This window comes from Hyaena hyaena, unplaced genomic scaffold, assembly GCF_003009895.1.
Source record: "Hyaena hyaena isolate Hyena2069 unplaced genomic scaffold, ASM300989v1 scaffold_261, whole genome shotgun sequence".
Taxonomy (NCBI): Eukaryota; Metazoa; Chordata; class Mammalia; order Carnivora; family Hyaenidae; genus Hyaena; species Hyaena hyaena.
In genome coordinates, this window is record NW_024080893.1 from 1,222,038 (window position 1) to 1,242,874 (window position 20,837).

General features: G+C 35.6%; 1 protein-coding gene and 1 pseudogene across 2 annotated transcripts in view; both read left to right on the forward strand.

Annotated features, from left to right (window-relative positions):
- The window catches only part of UHRF1BP1L (UHRF1 binding protein 1 like), a 106,739-nt gene that overhangs the window by 18,881 nt on the left and 67,021 nt on the right, over nt 1-20,837 (forward strand). The window lies entirely within an intron of this gene.
- Nucleotides 11,979-12,545, forward strand: LOC120240756 (annotated as a pseudogene).

Below are 20,837 nucleotides of genomic sequence, written 5' to 3' on the forward strand. Positions count from 1 at the left end.
TGACAGCTAGCTCAGAGCCTGGAGCCTCCTTCGGGTTCTGTATCTCCCTCTCTCTCTGACCCTCCCCTGCTCACGCTGTCTCTCTCTCTCTCTCAGAAATAAATAAAAAACATTTTAAAAAAATAAATAAGGTTTTTAAAACAATAAATAAAATGAGTTTTGTAGGCAGCGTATAATGGATCTTTTTTTTTATTCATTCTGATACTGTACGTCTTTTGATTGGAGCATTTAGTAATTTACATTCAGAGTGATTGTTTAAAGATATGAATTTAGTGCCATTGTGTTACCTGTAAAGTTGGTTCTTTTGATGTTCTCTGTTTCTTTCTAGTTTTTGTTCCTTTTTTCTTTTTTTGTTCCTTTCTAGTTTTCCCCCCAACTCAAAGTGTCCCCCTTAAAGTCCCCCTTAATATTTCTTGCAGGGCTGGTTTAGTGGTCATGAACTCTTTTAGGTTTTTGTTGTTGTTGTTGTTGTTGTTGTTTTTTGGTCTGGGAAACTCTTTATCTCTCTTTCTGTTCTGAATGACAGCCTTGTTGGATAAGGTATTCTTGGCTGCATATTATATCCCTTCAGCAGTTGAGTATATCCTGCCTTTCTCTTCTGGCCTGCCGAGTTTCTGTGGACAGATCTGGTGCTAACCTGATCTGTCTTCCCTGTAGGTGAAGGACTTATTTTTCCCTTGTTGCTGTCCGTATTTCTTCCTTCTCTGTATTTTATGAATTTGACTGTATGATATGCCTTGGCCAGCTTTTGTTGAATTTAATGGGAGTTCTCTGTGCTCTTGGATTTTGATGTCTCTCCCCAGATTATGGAAGTTTTCAGCTATAATTTGTTCAAATAAACCTTCTCCTTCTCTCTCTCTTCATCTTCTGGGACTCTTATGGTACAAATATTTATTATGTTTTCATAAGTTGCTGAGTTCCCAAAGTCCGTCTCTGTAATCTATTACCTTTGTTTCTCTTTTATTTCCAGCTTCATTATTTACCATAATTTTATCTATATCACTGATTCATTCCTCTGCTTCATCCATTTTTGTTCTCGTGGCATCCATTCAGGTTTGCATCTCGGTTATAACATTTTTAATTGACTAGATTTTAGTTCTTTTATGTCTGCAGTAAAGGATTCTCTAGCATCTTCTGTGCTCTTTTCAAGCCCAGCTAGAATCCTTATAATTGTTGTTTTATTCTAGTTGGAGCATCTTACTTATATTTCTACTGATTAAATCCTTGGCTGTCATTTCTTCCTGTTTTTTCTTTTGTGGTGAATTCTTCTGTCTTGTCATTTTGGGGGTCAAAAAAATAAAATGAAAAATAAGATAAATTTAAAAGTTAAAAAAGAATAAAGAAAGCTAGATCCTGGATGTGTTTTGGTCTTGTTAAGAGAAGCTTGATAGGAAAAAAAAACCCAAAAAGATTTAAAAATTTAAACTAATTAAAAATAAAGTTAAAATTATTCTTTCTGTATCAAAAACAAAAACAAAAACAAAACAAACCCAAATGAAGCTAGATCCAGTTTCTCCAAGAGCTGATGCTTTGCAGCACTCTATGATCAGTAGACTTGGTGCTTCTGAGAGGTTTGTGCTGGTCATCTGTGGGAGGGGCCCGCTGCTCTGATTCTCTGGTGCACTTGCCCTAGAGGAGATGGCATTTGCTGAGTGCAAGGGGCCAGGGCTTAGTGTAAGTGGCTCTGGTCTTCATTTGGTGGTCCTGTTTTTGTCTCACTGAGGTCCATCAATGCTGGTGGGCGAGGGGTGAATATTGCTTCGCCCTACTCTCTCATCTTTGGGTAAAGAAGCCCATGCCAGATACTCCCTAGGAAGCCTTCATAGATGAACAAAAATTGCCCCCCTGTGTCCCTGGCCTCTGTTAGATCTCTGCCCTCTCCCTGTCTTTGAGGTGCCAACCTGCCAGCACTCCTATGTTTTATATCCTGTGCAGCTGTGTTTCAAAACTATACTTCAGCGAATCCAGTGTAGCAGACCCACGCCGTTCCTCTGGGGGATGGTTTTGCTGCACTTTAACCTGTGCTGGTTTGTCCCAGAAAACAGTTGTGCAACTGCACAGTATTTGGATTTTATGGTAAATTGCAAAACACAGCCAGCGCCAGGGTTTGCTGCTCTCAACCACTGTCTTTGTTCCTATGCCAGTGAATGGGGTAGCTTGATGGTGCCAGCAGGGTCCTTTGCCTGCGGACAGCCTGTATCACCTCTACCAAATGCAGTCTAAGCAGGGGAACTGCTACTCCCCTTGCACTCAAGAGGTCTGAGACTGCCTGGCCAGCTTCTAGGGCTCCACCCTCTTTTCTCCCAAGCAGTGCCAGTGCCAGGTGTGATCCTGGCAATGGCACTAACTTCCCAAACTTCAGACTCTGCAGTTGACTGTTTATAAAAGTTGATAGTATTTAAACCCTCCTCTTTTTTCCAGTCAGTAGTTTTGGGGAACAGTTTTCTTGTGCAGGTCCCTGTGTGTGTTTTAACTTTTTTTTTTTTTTTTTAATCTTTTCTCTCTCATTCTCTCTCACACCTCTCTCTGTGATCTGGGTGCTCTCTTCTTTGCTGGAACTTTGGCATTTTTCTCCCCCAAATCAACTCTGCTGCACCTACCTTCCATTGGTGTTTTCTGCTTGTAGCTTTGTTCTTTAAGACCTCTGATTGATTTCTTGGGTGTTCAGAATGATTTGATATTTATCTAGCTGTATTTGAGGTAGAAGGCAAACTTAGGGTCTCCCTACTCCTCCACAGTCTTAACTCTTCTCAAAATCTTCATTTTTTAATTGAAATATAATTGACACACAATATCCCATTAGTTTCAGGTCTACATCATGGTGAAATTTTTATACTGTACATTATAAAACAATCTCCACAATAAGTAAAGTTACCATCTGTCACCGTACAAAATTGTCACAATATTGTTGGCTATAGTACTTATGGTGTACATTACGTCCCCATAGCTTACTTATGTTGTAACTGGAAATATGTACCTCTTAAACCCCTTCACCTATTTTGCCCATTCCCCAACCCTTCTCCAGTCTGCTTGCTTGCTTCCTACATCTGTGAGTCTCTTTCTTTTTTGTTTGTTCATTTGCTTTGCTTTTTAGATTACACATATAAGTGAAATTCAATGGTATTTGACTTTGAGTTACTTCTTGTAACATAAAACCTAGGTCCATCCATGTTTTAAATGTCAAGATTCCATTCTTCTTTATCGCTGAGTAATATTCCATTGTGTGTATACACTACATCTTATTTTTCCATTCATCTATTGATGGACAGTTAGATTGCTTTCTTACCTTGGCTATTGTAAATAATGCTGCGGTGAACATAGATATGCATATATGTCTTTGAATTGGTGGTTGTTGGTTTTTTTTGGATAACCTAGGAGTATAATTGATGGATTGTGTAGTAGTTCTAATTTTAATTTTTTGAGGTGCCTCCATATTGCTTTACATAATGGCTGTACCACTTTACATTCCTACCAACAGTTTGTGAAGGTTTCTTTTTCTTCACATCCTTACCAATACCTGTTATTTTTTTTTGTCTTTTTGATAACAGCTAATCTGACTGGTATGAGGTGGTATCTCCTTGTGCTTTTGATTTGCATTTCCCTGATGATTAGTGATATTGAGCATCTTTTCATATGTCAATTGGCCACTTGTATGCCTTCCTTAGGAGAATATTTATTCAAATCCTTTCTTCATTTTTAAATAGGGTTTTTAAAACATATACGTATTAAGTTGTGTAAGTTAATATTTTGGATATTAATCCCTTATCAGATATATAATTTGTAAATGTCTTCCATTCAGTTAGGTTGTTGATATGATTTTTAGCTTTTGTTCTTACCTGAGAAGACTGGCTCAAAAAAATGTGGGTAAGACCAATATTAAAGGGCTTATCTATTTTTTCCCTTGGGATTTCGTGGTTTCTGCCCTCACATTCAAGTCCTTAATTCATTTTGAGTTTGTTTCTGTGGTCCAGTTTGATTTTTTTGCATGTGGCTGTCCAGTTTTCCCAGTACCATTTATTTTTTAATTTTTATTTATTTATTTATTTATTTATTTCTAGGAGAGAGAGAGAGACAGCATGAGCAGGGGAGGGTCAGAGAGAGAGGGAGACACAGACTCTGAAACAGGCTCCAGGCTCTGAGCTGGCAGTCAGCACAGAGCCCGACACGGGGCTCGAACCCACGAACCGCGAGATCATGACCTAAGCGAAAGTCGGACGCTTAACCGACTAAGCCACCCAGGCGCCCCCTCAGTACCATTTATTGAAGAGACTATTTTTCCCCATTTTATATTCTTGCTTTCTTTGTCATAGATAAATTGAACATGTAATGTGTGGGTTTATTTCTGAGCTCTGTTTTCTGTTCCACTGATATATGCCAGTACCATACTGTTTTGATTACTACAGCTGTGTAGTATTTGAAGTTAGAAAGCGTGATAATCTGCAGCTTTGTTTTCAAAGATTGCTTTGACTGTTAAGGGTCTTTTCATGGATCCATGCAAGTTTTGGGATTCTTTGTTTTGGTTGTGTGAAAAATGCAATTGGTGTTTTGATGGGGATTGCATTGAATCTGTAGATTTCTTTGGGTAATATGGACATTTTAACAGTATTAATTCTTTCATTCCCTGAGCACAGAATATCTTTCCATTTGTTTTTGCTGTCTTTAATTTCTTTCATCAAGGTCTTACAGAATATACTATATGTCTTTCACTCCCTGATAAAATTTATTCCTAGATATTCTTTTTGGTATACTTGTAAGTGGGATTGTTTTCTTAATTTCTTTCTGATAGGTCATTATTAGTACAACCTACTTCTGTATGTTAATTTTTATTTATTAGTTGGTATTAGTAGTTTTTTTGTGTGGAATCTTTCATGTTTTCTATGTATTGTTTTATGTCATTTACAAATTAACAATTGTATTTCTTCCTTTCCAATTCTTCTTGACTAACTGCTATGGCTAGGACTTCCATACTATTTTGAATAAAAGTGAGAATGGACATCATTGTCTTGCGCTTGATCTTAGAGGAAAACTCTTCAGCTTTTCACTTTTGAGTATGATGCTACCTGTGGATTTGTCAGAGAGCCTATATTATGTTGAGGGGTAGATTTCTTCTATACCCACTTTAGTGAGGGTTTTTATCACAAATAGATGTTGAATTTTGTCAAATGCTTTTTCTGCATCTATTTAGAGATCATATGATTTTTATCTTTTGTTTTGTTATGTAGTGTATAAGGTATTGGTAGAAAATTTGTAATGGCCTATGTTCAAGCTTTTTTAAAAATAAATTTGTTTATAATAGAATTTTTTGTTCAAACAAATTTTTAAAAAGAACCTAACTACATAAAATAGGCAAAAGTAGGACTCCTTGTTAACAGAGCAAAGATCAGGTTAGTTCATAAATTATCTTTTAGTAATTTAGTTGAATCAGTAACTGGGGTAATCAGCTATTATATTTTTTTCCCTTTCTTATTTGTTCTCCCAGCTATGTTGAATCATGAGCAGTCTCCTTAGGAGCACTGTGGGAACAATACTGATGTATAGGATGAAATTCTTATTCCTCAGCATTGGATACAAGAGTCCTTCGTGATCTGGCTTCAGTCCATCTTTCAAAGGCATGCTATTTCTTCACAAACTGCCTGATGACTTATACTTCAACCATGTCTACTCTGTGTGATCCTATAACCATGAACATGTAGTTGGCTGTGCCTAAAATGTCCTCCTTTCCCCTATTCACCTGGAAGAACCTTTACTCTTAAGAAACATAGCTCAAGTTCTTCTCTGTGAAGCCTTCCCAAAACAGTATTTTTAGCAAATGATTACCACTTCTCTTGTACCTCCATCTTATTCTATTTTCATTTTTATTGTAACGTCTGTCACATAGTGTTTGGCATGTAGTAAAACTGTAATGGACTACCATGACTTGCTTACGTGCTTATGTGTAACAACAAACTGTGAGGTTTTTGAAAGTTGTCATTATGTCTTATTTGTCTAAGGCACACAAGAGCCTAATCATTGCTCAGTTTTATTCCATGAAAGATACATGTCTAGTTGTGTCAGTTCTTCCAGTGTTTCAACAAAATTAGGAAACCCAGAGTTTAATATAAAGTCTGCTAATTGCAATTGGGTAACATGGGGATACATGTTGGTTTGTTTTTTTTTCCCCCTTGAGTAAATGCCTAGGAGTAAATGGTTGGGTTATAGATGGGTACGTAAGTAAGTTTTTAAGGAACTGGTGAACAGCTTTCCAAAGGGTACATTTTATGTTCTCACCAGCAAGAATGTAAGATGAGAATTCCAGTTGCTCCACATCTTCAACAATACTCATTATTGTCAGTCTTCTTAATTTTCTCATTTTAGTGTTAAGTAATGATATGTTACTGTGGTTTTTAATTTGCAATTCCCAATTGACTGGCTGTATTGTACATCTTTTCATCTGCTTATCTTCCATCTATATGTCTTCTTTGGTTTGAGGGTCTGTTTAAATCTTTTGTCTGTTTTATTAATGAGTTTTCTTAGTCTTGAGTTGCAGGATTTTTTTTATGTACTGTAGATACAAGTCCTTTTTCAAACACATTTCATAAATATTTTCTCCCTCTCTGTGGCTTCTCCTTTAGTAACAGTGTTTTTGATGGATGGGGTTTTTAATTTTGATAAAATGTAATGTATTGGTTTTTCAGTTTTATGATCTGTGCATGTTTTTGTCACATTAAAGAAATCTTTGCCAGGCCCAAGATCACCAAGATTTTCTACTTTATTTATTTTATAGCAGCTTCATAGATTCAGTTCTTAGATTTTGGTCTGTGATCTGGTTATATTTAAATGTTTCTTTATTGTGTGATGTATCAAGTTTCTTTTCTTTTTTTTTCCTATTGGCAGTGACTATACAGTTGTTCTAACACAGTTTATTAAAAATACTTTTTCTTGGGGTGCCTGAGTGGCTGAGTCGGTTAAGCCTCCGACTTCGGTTGAGGTCATCATCTCATGGTTCATGAATTCGAGCCCCACGATGGGCTTTGTGCTGACAGCTCAGAGCCTGGAGCTTGCTTCAGATTCTGTGTCTCCCTCTCTTTCTGCACCTCCCCTGCTCACACACTTTCGCTGTCTCTCAAAAATAAATAAGCATTAAAAATTTTTTTTTAATTAAAAAAATAAAAATACTTTTTCTCATTGATTTGCTTTTGCACGTTTGTTGAAAATCCCCTTGCTATAAATTTGGTTCTATTTCAGGACTCCTATTTTGTTCTGTTGTTCATTTGTCTGTCTTTAATCTCAGACCATCTTAAATGCTGTAGTTTTTTTTTTTTTTTTTATAAGCTCTTTGCCCAATGCGGGGCTTGAACTCATGACCCCCGAGATAGAGAGTTGCATGCTCTACTGACTGAGCCAGCCATGTGCCCCAGTGTAGCTTTTTAAGAAGTATTGAAATTGGTAGTATAAGGCCTCCAACTCTGTTCATCTTTTTTAAAGTTCAATCTTTTTTAAAGTTAGTTTGACATTCTACATCTTACATATTTATATAAATTTCAGAATCAGCCTGTTTCTACCAAAAAGCCTGCTGGGTATTTTGCTTGGGGTCTATAAATCTATCTGAAGAAATTTGACATCCTAAAAAATATTGAGTCTTTTGATCTACCTATGTGTTTATTTCTCCATTTATTTATGTATTTTAAAATTTCATCAACATTTTATAGTTTTTAGTGTATAGGTCTTATATACCATTTGTCAGATTTATCCCTAAAAATTTTATACCTGTCGTATCAATGTAAGTGGTACTTTAAAATTTTCAGTTGCTGATTGCTGTTAGCACATGAAAATAAGTTATGTTTTTTTAGTGGAATTTACATACGACAAAAATAAATAAGCCTTCTATATGCAACTTACATGACCTTTTCAAATAAGATTTTTATTTTGGAATACTTTCAGGCTTATAGGAAAGTGCTAAAGATAATACAGAGAGTTTTCATATACTTCACATCACATCTCCCCTATTGTTTGTGTGTGTGATTTCCTCTACTGTAGTTATTTAAAAAAATTTTTTTAACGTTTTATTTATTCTTGAGAGAGAGAGCACAAGTGGAGGAGGGGTAGAGGGAGAGAGGGACACAGAATCCAAAGCAGGCTCCAGGCTCTAAGGTGTCAGTACAGAGCCCAATATGGGGCTTGAACTCACAAGCCATGAGATCATGACCTGAGCTGAGTCGGACACCCAACCAACTGAGCCACCAGGCACCCCTCTATTGCAGTTTTTATTTTTGTAGAGGGATTACCATTAATGCAATTAAAACTGTGCATTTATCTCATTTTACTAAGATATACTGGTCAGTTTCTGTGCTGAAAGTCTCTATTAAAAATATTTTTCTGTGGTAAAAGAAAATAGGCTTTGGATTTCTTGTTTGCATTCATTCTATAAAACTTAGTGCCAAGTTGGCAGGTTTGTAAATATTTATTCTGGGCAGCAGTCCCGAGGCAGCCATTTATGCCCCTGCACAATGTTCTCTGCTAAGTTCCTAATAACAAAAATATGCATATAAGAAATTCTGAAAATTTTTATGAATCAAGAAGTATTATTGGTTGAGAGACTTGTAGCAAAGATTTTTATTAGGCTTCTCATAGTTTTAATAAGAATTTTTCTGTGTTATGCTTTGGGTTTATGCTCTCAAACAATTTTCTTGAGTCATTAGAGCTTTTCATTTACCCTTTTGAAATAAGGTATACATGACAGATATTCTGTGGTTGAGAAAAACAAGATTTTAAGAAATAGCTTTTTATGGTCTATTTTTAAAAAATGAAAAGGACAGGATTCAATAGCATTGGAGTCCATCTCTTTATATTATTAATATGTTAGTATGGTACATTTGTCTCAATTAATGAACTAATATTTATAAATTATTATTAAGTGTAGCTTGTACTTTATTTGAATTTCCTTAATTTTTACCTAACATCTGTTTTTTGTTCCAGGATCTCATTGTGAATATCACATCATGTCTAGTGATCATGTTGTTTTAGACTTCTCCTGGGTGTGACAGTTTCCCATACTTTCCTCCATTTTGATGGTCTTGAGAGTTTTCAGTAATAATGGTTAGATATTTTGTTCAGTATCTCTCAGTCAATATTTGTGTAGTGTTTTCTCTCATGATTAGAATGGATTGTGGGTTTTTGGCAAAAAGATCACAGGAAAAATGCCATTTTTATTATGTCATATCAAAAGTACATACTATCAACATGTCATATTGTTGATGTTGGCCTTTATCAGATTCTCACCATAAAGTTACTCTTTTGCTCACTTTCATACTGTATACTTTGGAAAGAAAAGCCACACACAAAAGGAGTAAAGGGTTATGTTCCACTTCCCTGAGATTGGAATAAAGAAAAAAATAAGTTATTTGGAAATTTTTTGTATGGGAGATTTACTCTTATCTCCCAGTTATTTACTCAGTCATGTATTTATATCTATGTGGACTCATGTATATTTATTTTACATTTTGAGTTATAATCTAATAATATAGTTTCTTGACCAAATTGTTCCATTGGGACTTCATTCTTTCACTTGGTTCCTATGTCCCTTCAATTAATTTTATTTTTTCCTACTGTTCTTATGTCCTGTAACCTTGCTTAACTCATTTATTAGTTCTTATAGCCTTTTAAAAAAGATTCTGTATGGTTTTCTATACAGATGATCATGTTGTCTGAAGAAAAAAGGCTGTTTTACTTCTTTGCTAAACAGCATGTCTTTTTTTTTTTCTTGCCTTATTGTGTTGCCTAGAACCTGAATAGAAGTGGTAAGAGCAGATATCCTTGCCTTGTCTCTGTCTTAGGAGCAAAGCATTTTAGTCTTCCATCTTTTCTTTTTTTTTTACTGTTTTATTTATTTCTCAGAGTTAGAGAGAGAGAGAGAGAGCACGAGAGCGAGCAAGCATGAGCAGGGGAGGGCCAGAGAGAGAGGGAGATACAGAATCTGAAACAGGCTCCAGACTCTGAGCTGGCTGTCAGCACAGAGCCCAACGCAGGGCTTGAACCCACGAACTGTGAAATCATGATCTGAGCCGAAGTTGGACACTTAACTGACTGAGCCATGCAGACACCCCTAGTCTTTCATCTTTAAGTATGATTTTAGCTGTAGGATTTTCATAGATGTCCTCTGTAGTTTGGAGGAAATTCTCTTCTGTTCCTAGTTTGTTGAGAGTTGTTTTTCCATGCATGCTGTTGACTTTTGTCCAGTGCTTTTTTATGTCTAGTTGAATCATCATGTGATTTTACTTTTTAATATGATAAATTACATTGGTTGATTTTTGAATGTTAAACCAATTTTCATACTTAGTCATGATGTACTTCTTACATAGTTTTGTTAAACTGTGAGTTATACTTGCCTTGTGAAATCTCTGTGGTAGGTTGTAATCACTTTTGAAAAGAATGAGATAGAATAGAAAATATCAGACTGTATTAAACTATTGCTCCGTGAAATTTTCATTTTAATTGGTGTGTCTGTAAGTACCTGGCTGTAACATAAAATGTATTTCTTGACCTAACTTATATCAATATTTTTGAAAATAACTAGTTCACTTTTTTGAGCCTAAAGATAATACAGCATAGAGTAGGGCAAGAAAGCAAGTAGCCCTAAGAGGAGAGTGCCAGATTAAAAGGTGTAACTGGGGTGAAAAAATAGCATTAGATAATGGAGAAAATGAGGAAATATGGGTTTCTTTAGAAAAGCCTCCTCTATTTTTCTTAGTTTTGAATAGAGTGATCTTATGTCTGCCTGATGAAGTCCATGGACCATGGAAGGATATAATTAGTTGCAGATTAATAACTTAATATTCCTAGCCAAAGGACTTGGTAGTCTATCAGATTTTGGGAAGTCTCTTCAGGAACATCCTCTCTTGTGTGACCTAACATGTAGTCTTAAGGTACTTTGTTCTTTTCTAGAAATACTGTTTTGAATAAAATCAAGCAAAAGTTAGAAATTTTGCTTAAGCATAGATACTGGGTTTGTAATAGTTCCATATACAGTGAGAATTTAATCTTTGTGGGGAGGCACAGTATTGAGATACCAGTGATTTCTCTTAGTAGTTTATTTCATAGGTCTGAGTTGGGTGCAGTTTAGGAGAATGGAACAATGATGGGAGAAGAATCTTTATGGTACCTTTAAGTACTTTTTTTAAAATATGTATTTTTTAACTATTTTTGAGAGAGAGAGAGTGTGTGCGCATGAGTGGGAGGGGCAAAGTAAGAGGGAGACAGGATCCAAATTGGGCTGTGTGCTGACAGCAGAGAGCCCAACTATGGGAGTTTGAAGTCACAAATCGTGAGCTCATGACCTGAGCCAAACTCGCACGCTTAAGCAATTGCTTAGCCACCCAGGCACCTTTATGGTGCCTTTAAGTTATAAAATACTGGATCTATGTTTCTCTGTCAGTCTTACTCCTTTATTATTTATCATCTTGATACTAAGATAGTGTTTTAGTTTCAAATTTCTGAAGGAAAGAATCTGATTAAACAGCCTAGATGCCTTTTCAACTTCTAGATCAATTAGCTGTACCCATGGAAGTATGTTAAAATGTCTTAGGTATTCACCTTTCTCCTGTATTTATAGCTTTTCTCTGGGAAGATAGAGTTGCTGGTAGCTGGGCAGCCACCCTAGAGGTGTTTATTTATAAATAATAAGTTAATTATATTAAATAACAATATTGAAAATCAAACTATAATATTGAAGCTTATTTTCTGGATGGTTAAAATTAATTCTTTTTCCTTAATACAGTGGCTGTCTTTACCTTTTTTTGATTCTAAAAGCCTCCTTTGAAAATATTATAAAATATTTTGGACCCCTTGAAGTCTATCCAAGAACTTCAGATTATAAGTTTCATAATCAAATAATTTAACATGCATTGTTAAATTCCTTGTAAAATCTAGCTGTTCATGCTGTTGCATGAAATATTACAGAATAGAAATGATTATTTCTGCTCTTTGCCACATCTGCTGTGAGAATGAAGACCATTCTCAGCAATCAGACTTCATACATTCCAGAAAATGTCAACATCACTCAGAAGGGATGCACTGTTATTGTAAAGAGCCCCTGAGGAACCCTGTGAATGGACTTTTCAGTTACGTGAATGTAGAATTCAGTCTTGGAGAGAAAAAGAAGAGGCTCTAAATTGACAGATGGTGGGGAAATAGAAAAGAACTAGCTATTGTTTGCACTGTCTATAGTCATGTACAAAACATGATCAAAGGCATTACACTGGGCTTCCATTACGTGATGTCTGTGTATGTTTACTTCTCCATCATTGTTGTTATTCAGGAGAATGGTTCTTTTGTTGAAATCCAAATTTCTTGGGTGAAAAATATATATATAGATGAGGCCAGGTGTTGCTTGTGCTGTATCACAAGCCAGAAAGGTGGGTTAATTCTTGAAGGAAATAACATTGAACTTGTATCAAACTCAGCTGCTCTGATTCAACAAGCCACAACAGTTACACAACAAGCATATCAGAAAATTTTTGGATGGTATCTATGTTTCTGAAAAAGGAACAGTTCAGCAGGCTGATGAATAAGGTAAAAGTTTAAGTTTTCCAGCCACAGGAACAGCAAGATGCTGGATGATTTTTCAGACTTATTTGTGATATTTTGTTTTATGTATTTTCATTTTTTTTTTAACATTTATTCATTTTTGAGAGACAGAGAGAGAGCACATGGGGGAGGGGCAACAAGAGAGGGAGACACAGAATCCAAACCAGACTCCAGGTTCTGAGCTGTCAGCACAGAGCCCAAAGTGGGGCTCAAACTGCTGGACCATGAGATCATGACCTGTGCCGAAGTAGGATGCTTAACCGACTGAACCACTCAGGTGCCCCTCATTTGTGATATTTTAAAGATGCAATAAAAGCTGTATTGATTTGGGACTTTTTCTTAAACCAATCATCATTTCCAGCTATTTGGCAGTTAAACCATTCAGAAGAAAGAAAGGAAGGAAAAGGAAAGAAAAGGAAAGGAAAGAAAAGAAGTGGAGGGGAGGGCCACCTATGTGGCCCAGTTGGTTATGCGTCTGACTTCAGCTTAGGTCACAGTCTCATGGTTCATGGGTTTGTGACCCATGATGAGCTCTGTGCTGATAACTTGGAGCCTAGAGCCTGCTTTAGATTCTGTGTCTCCCTCTTTCTCTGCTCTTCTGCTTGTGACCTGTTTCTTTCTGTCTCTCTCTCTCTCAAAAATAAACATTATGATATTTTTTTAAAAAGTGATTATTTTTAGTTACAACTCTTATTTAAGAAAATAATTATCAAGTAGCAGAGCCAATTATTAAGTTTAGAAGAAGAGCAGATATTGATGTGAATCATTAATAACATGTTCAATAATTGGAATCGTACACAATGTCAGGACAAAGTGAATAACTCAAGAAATGTAGATTTACTGATGAGGTTTGAAAAGAATGTCCCAGGGTTTTATTATATGATTGCAAAGATCTGGGTGTAGAAGATAGGTAACTGGGTCAGAAAAGGATTTATAAACTGTGATGAGATTCTTTTGAGTTCTGAGAGTTTATGATTCTACTCCCCAAGTATTGTGTTTAACCTGGAGATGGTACATTTCAGAAATCTGTTTCAGGTTGCTTTAGCAAATGAAACAACTTTATGATCCTTGTTTTTATGATATAGCTGTAGAATAGATCTGATGAAAGTTCAAAGAAATCATGACTAAAATTTATGTTAACATTTATGGTTTTATAGTAAATTTATGCTTGCTTTTTTATTCATGATATATTGCATACCTAGTGTTTTATTAAGCCAAAAAAGTTTTTTGAAAAATTTTCACTACTCATCATAATAAGGTTTCTGTGTTCATATCCTCTGTCTTTGTATTAATAATAACTAACACTCCCTGAGTTTTCCTGTGTATTAGGGACATTACCTAGCATTTTATATATTTTAAATCAGTTAATCCTCAAAACAGCCCCATGAAAGCAGGTATTATTGTTATCTTCATTTCACAAATAAGGAAACCAAAAGAGAGAGAGGTTGTGTAGTAAGTGGCATTTTTATTCCTACAGAGCTGGAATTGTTGACTTTTTGTGCATTTATGGCCTGTTATCTTAAGCAAATTATAAATCTTTGATTATGGACTTTGTTTTGCCATAAATGTCTGTTTAGCACAGTGCTTTTGCATGTAATAAAATGCATAATCTAAATTAAATGCATTCTTTCCATTTGCCTGGAAATTTTATTTCTCTAGTTAGATACTTTTGTTGTCACTACTGAATAAACTAGTAAATGTATTTTCATGTATTATGTGTATTTAAGAAAATGTTGGATAAAGTGGAATCCTGTTTTCATATTTTAAGTATGTTTTAAATTGTTACATTGTTAAAGTCAATAAAATTAACCAATAAAATATATACATTTTCATTAAAATTTTTCTCATGGTAGGGTTGAGGGTCCCACTCTTTTTTTTTTTTTAATGTTTTGTTTTGTTTTAAATTTGTGTGAGAGACAGAGAGAGAGAGAGAGAGAGAGAGAGAGAGACAGCGACAGCATGAGCAGGGGAGGGCCAGAGAGAGGGAGACACAGAATATGAAACAGGCTCCAGAGAGAGAGAGAGAGACAGAGAGAGAGAGAGAGAGAGAGAGACAGCGACAGCATGAGCAGGGGAGGGCCAGAGAGAGGGAGATACAGAATCTGAAACAGGCTCCAGGCTCTGAGCTGTCAGCAGAGCCTGACGCAGGGCTCGAACCCATGAACCGTGAGATCTCGACCTGAGCCAAAAGTCGGACGCTTAACCGACTGAGCCACCCAGGCAACCCAAGGGTCCACCTCTTGGCTTTGGTTCAGGTCATCATCTCATAGTTCGTGGGATCGAGCCTGGCATCAGGCTCTGCACTGATAGCCTGGACCCTGCTTGGAATTCTCTCTCTCTGCCCCTGCTGCACTCACGCACACATTCTGTCTCTTAAAATAAATATTCATAGGATACTAGTGTTAGAGTGAAGGACACATGTTTATTTTAAAATAAACCTCTTTGCCTGCCGTAATAATGTACATAGTAATGAAACTGTGTTTCTGAATTTGAAAAATAAAAAAAGTCAGTAAGAGTTGTGCCCTTTTTATGACTTTCTTCTGTGCTGTTATGGCTTTAATATATTCAGGTCAATCAGCTTTCTCCTTTTTCCTCGTTTTGAGTCTTTGTTAACATCTATATTGGTTTTATATATATGTTATGCTTCATTTCTCCTACTCCTCCCTTCATCTTCAGCCAATAAATTATTCAGAAATTTAATTCATTGGCTTACATTTCTGCCATATTTTTTAAAGTTTGGTTTTAAAATGTTTACATAAGTGCTTAGAGCTTTAAATGGTTCTTTAGTGAGCAGTAGTGGTTTATTTCAGATAACAGTTTATTCTCTTTAGGATCAGGCCCTTCTCAACTATGCTTTTCAGTAGAGTAATACAATTATCTGGGTTTTCAGATGGCAATTTAGTTCGAAGAGTTGTAGCAACACTTGGAAAAAGCATAGGTAGAAAAATACCTCTTCCGTGCCTTGATACTCTTTCATGAGTTTTCATCCTTTTGTTTGCTTAGTATATATACTTAATGAAAGTGTCCTTTTATAATTAAATTATGACAAATGTTGCTGAAGAATCATTCTGTTTCTGTTTTTGGAAGAAACATATTAACAAATGATTGGGGAAACATTTGTGCAAAATTATAATATATGTAAATTAAACCTAATATATGAATAATGGAAAATAAATAATTATATATATAATTGCTTACCCAATATAGTGAATCAGCTTTTTAATAGCTGTGAATGTAAGTTATCAATATGTCTTCTGATTTCCATTTAATATAGTTTAATAGATGATGTTTTCAAGATTAACTCTATAGCTTGGCTATTCTGAAGTATTATTTGGATAAATATGAACTTTTGATATTGGTTCAATTAAAAACTATAATCAATGTGTTCATAATTTAATCTGAATAGAAAGAGGGAAGGACAAAGAGAACTCTTATTTGCATATCTGTTTTGTACCAGGTACTTTCCATATTATCTTTAATCCTCACTAGAGTTGGTGAGGTTGGTGTTATTTTCCCCATATAGATGAGCAAACTGAAGGAGAGAGGTATCACAGTAAGTAGCTAAACAAGAATTCAAACGTACTTGTGTGACTTTAAGGCCCATGCTCTTTGCAGATGTTGTCCCTTTAGTATGTACTAAATTAAAGGTATAATTTCTTGTTTATGACATGTATTTTAATCTTTTCATCATTCACTGTTACTCTCATAAGGCCTGTCTTTTGGGTTTCTGATGAACTTTTGTCTTTGTAAAAATGACATATACTCCTTATTAGAACGTTTAAACATTTAGAAAAGTATAAAGATCAGGAAATCTCAAATCTTACCAGCCAAAGGTACTCTTGATATTTGACATTTTATAGTGCACTTTTTTACATAATTGAAATCATAGTATGTGTAATTTTGAACCTTGAATTTTCATCATAATGACATAGGCATTTTCTTTATATGGTTGCCAACACGTATTATTTGATATGTATGTACCATGATATAAGTAAAGGGATTATTCCCCCTTGGGCATTTAAGTGCTTTCACTTTTTTCCTTTTGTAAATACCATTGAGATCAAGAACAGTCTTGTACGTAACCAGTCAGGATGTTCCTTGCTTTCTCCACTAACCCCTCCCACATGCACACGCCAGACCCATTTATCCCATCCTGCCCACCACTAAGGATGTAGAGTCAAATTTGTGTTCATGAATTACTCCGATAGTTTTGTCCATCTGTCTCTCTGTCCTTCCTTTCTTCCTGTCTCCCCCTTGAATATGCTTATAGTATTTTTGAAGTATAATTAGGTTCATTTGTTTTAGTTTCCTTTCAATTTTAGATGCTTCCCTTCTTCTCATTCTTTCTCATTTTGTTTTTTACATATGTAGAGTATTAACATGCTTTCCAAAGTCCAAACTATTCAAAAACCAAACCTGTCTTGTATACTGCATCTGCTTACATCTACTCAGGATTTTGCTCTAGCAGTTATCTGTCCTTACTATACTATCAGTAGTTTTTGTTTTCTATATCATTATCACCAGCATATAAGCTTACTGAGTTTTCTTTTACCTTAATAAAAAAACAAAACCTGATTACAGGCTGTTTGTTTTTCCTGCCTCATGGTTCTTCTTTTTTTTAATCTCCTTTACTGGATTCTTTTATATTTCCTTGGCCTCTTAATGGTCTCTGACCACAGTGTTTGAGCCATTTGATTTTCTGTCTTCATCTTGCGACCACAGATACCATTTATAACATTGATGATTACCAAATTTATATCTGCAGCTACAGAATGAGATTTGAATATCTAACTACCTAATTGGTATCTCTTCTTGGATATCTAATAGTCATCTCTTAAACTGTTCAAAGCCTAAATTCTGATCCTTAATCACAAACTAATTTTTCCCTATTTTTCTTTACCCTGAAAATGACAACTCTATTCTTCCATTTACTAAGACTAAAACCTTGGAGTCATCCTTGACTTCATTCTTTGTAATCAATTCCTTTTGGCTTTCCCTTTCGGATATATCTAGATTATTCCCTTTGTGCCGCTTCCTACTCTTCTTTCTTTATTCAAGGCAATATCTTGTCTTACCTGGATTATTGTAATAACCTCCTGTCTTGGCTGCCTGCTTCTGTCCATGTCCACCCTTTCATATATTCTCAGTGGAGTGAACCTTAAAAATTAAAGTTTCCTATTCTAGGGGTGCCCGAGTGGCTCAGTCAGTTGAGTGTCTGACTTCTGCTCAGGTCGCGATCTATGGTTTGTGAGTTTGATCCCCACATCGGGCTCTGTGCTGACAGCTCAGAGCCTGGACCCTGCTTTGGATTCTGTCTCTCTCTCTGTCCCTCCCTGCTCATACTTTGTCTTTCTGTCTCCCTCTCAAAAATAAGTAAACGTTAAAAAACTTTTTTTTAAAAAGTTTCCTATTCTAGTTAAAACCATCTCTAGTCACTTTCATTTTTGCTCAGGATAAAACCAGAGTCCTTAGAGTGGCTTTAAAGATCCCACATGATTTGGCCCTTATTATTTCTCTAACTTACTCCATCTCCTTTTAGTCTTGCCTTTTTGTTCATTTCCTCCAACCACATTGATCTTCTTGCTATTCCTCAGACATGCCAAGCATGTTCCCACCTCAAGTTTTTACCTTTGCTTTTCCTTGGCCTAGAGCATTCATTCCATTAGGTATCTGTATAGCCACCTCCTTCACTTCCTTCAGATCTTTGCCCAAATGTCATTTTTCACTGAGGATTTTCCTGTCAACCCCCTTAAAAATTAAAAGGTCCTCTGCTTGCCCTTGCTGTCTTAATTTTGCTTTGTTTTTTTTCCCTCCATAGTCAGAATCTGGCTTACTACATATTTAACTTATTTTTTCATTCTTTTCAGAACCCAGTCCCCTTAAGTTCCATGAAGACAGATTTTTATCTGTTTTGCTCGTTGTCATATTTCCATTGCCTGTTAATTTATAGGTATCAGTTAGTATTTATTGAATGAATGAATGAGTGAAATGGTTAAGGCCTTATAGAATCAAGTCCCTTCATTGTCCTCTCAGGTTTATCTTCTGCTCCTCTGGTCCTCTTTTTACATTGAAGATGCTGATCTTTTTTCAGTTCTATTTTATACCGTGAGTCCTCCTTCCTTCCCTTCTTTTCCTTGCCTAGTTAACTTCTACTCATTCTTAAATATCAGCTCAAAAGTCCCTGTTTTCATAGAAGCTCTAGATTAAAACCTTGTACTGTATTCTCTCTTAGTCATGCTTTTTGGTGTTCTGTCTACCCAGCTGAACTGAGAACTGCACAAAGGCAAGGACTTCTTGAGTGTACTGCTTGTCAGTATATGTGTCTGAATAGTGAATTCTCAGTAAGTAGGTATTGAATGATCCCTTCTAGCTCTAATAGTCTGCCTTGACGTAGTTAGTGGCAGGCTATTCCTATATGATTAGCAGTAGGACCCTATCAGGAAATGTCATAGTATTAAACCAAATATGATTGGTGGTGAGTATAATATAACCTAGCATCACTGGTCATATATGGGTTAAATATGAATTCTGCATTTCTCAGGTGACCTTCTGTGAGAAAATATATATCCAGATAAAATATGGCTCAAGAAATTCTGGTTTAGAGTCAATGGGAAGCATGTGTATGTTGATAGATATTCTTGTTGATGTGTAGGGCATAACCAGTATATTTTGTTCCCTTTAATATTTATTTTCAAAAAGCAGTAAAAGACTGGCTGATAACTCTTGATACCTGGTAGTTAATATTGTCAGTAGTTTTCATTTTGAAAAAAGTATTTCCTGGGAAGTTAGCAGTTTTTCATTTTTTAGGGTTGTTTGATTTATTTATTTTTTTATTTGAACAGTTTTTAGTTAAAGTTGAATATAAGATTACTTTATTCCTGCATCTTCTCAATTGTTTCTTCCTTATATTTACCCTTTTCCTTTCCTACTAGGCAAGATGTGGCTTTATGTTCAAGGATCTTTTGGCGGTCTTTTTCTACTTTTAGTCTAATGATAACCATCTTGCCAGGATGAATGCCCATATGGACAGTTGTGCCATTCGCCTTTTTCACAGTACTTGTTTAGTGTAGATGACCTCGACTACTTTGCCAATTTGCTGACATTCATAGTGTCCTTGCACAACTTGTAATTCATCATCCTTTCAGATGGTCGTGGATCGAACATTGTACTTCTGTCTCAGCTCTTTTTTTTTATTACTGTTTTCATCATTATTAGTTGAGATATTGGGCATATAAGTTAATAAGTTAGTTTCTCATTATGTTCACTCATCTAAACAGTGGAAATAAAAATAGTATTGACTCTAATGGGTTATTGTGGGAATTAGATGAAGTAGTAATGCTTACAAACGAAGAACCTGGTACACAGTAAACCCTTGGAAAATGTCCAATATTATTTAAACTTTTATTGTTACTTCCAGTCTTTTTTCTTAAGTTTAAGAATTTTCATTCTTCATCATCGAGATTCTGTGTTCTTTAGAATTTAGGGTCCACTCTCCCATGGGACTTTTGGCACTTTCATTAAGCACTTTTTTTTTTTTTCCATTAAGCACTTTATACTTCATTTATCTAAACTCTTACATAAAGGGTAAATGGTATTTGTACAGTGAATTTAGGATCATAAATAATTGGTATTTTTAAGTGTCACATAGGAAACACTGAAATTAGCTGCCAAGTAGACTTGCATGGTCCTCTTCTTCAGAGACCTTTTAGAAAAAGATTTATGTACTCTGAAGTATTCTTGAATGATCTGGGTTAGTTTCTAAATCTTGGAATCTCTGGATGATTCTAAAAGGAGTACTGATAACCTTTGATACTGTTCTTGAGATGATGAATGGTGGCAGCTGCTCTTGCTACTTCTAAAGGGTTTCTTTAACCTTCTTTGTAGGTTGGTTAATAGAATAGGAATATCCCTTTTTGCGAAGTGGTTGTAGCAAAGTGAGCATAATGTGATATGGGATGGCTTTGAGCTATCCCCCCTGCCTCGCATAGTACCTGGAATAGTGGATGCTACTTAAATATTAATAAATTTGAAAGGCAGTAAGAACCAGATGATTGTATATGGGAATATGATATTCAAATGTATCCTGAGAACACTGTAGGCTTTGTGTATGGGAGCTATGGATAAGAGATCAAAACAATAATAACAAACCACATCAAAAAATATGGATTAAAGTAGAGCTTATCACTGCGGTTTTGTGTTTCTTTGTGCTGCTATTACATTTTTTTTTAAATGTTTTATTTCTAGGAGAGAGAGAGAGACAGCGTGAGCAGGGGAGG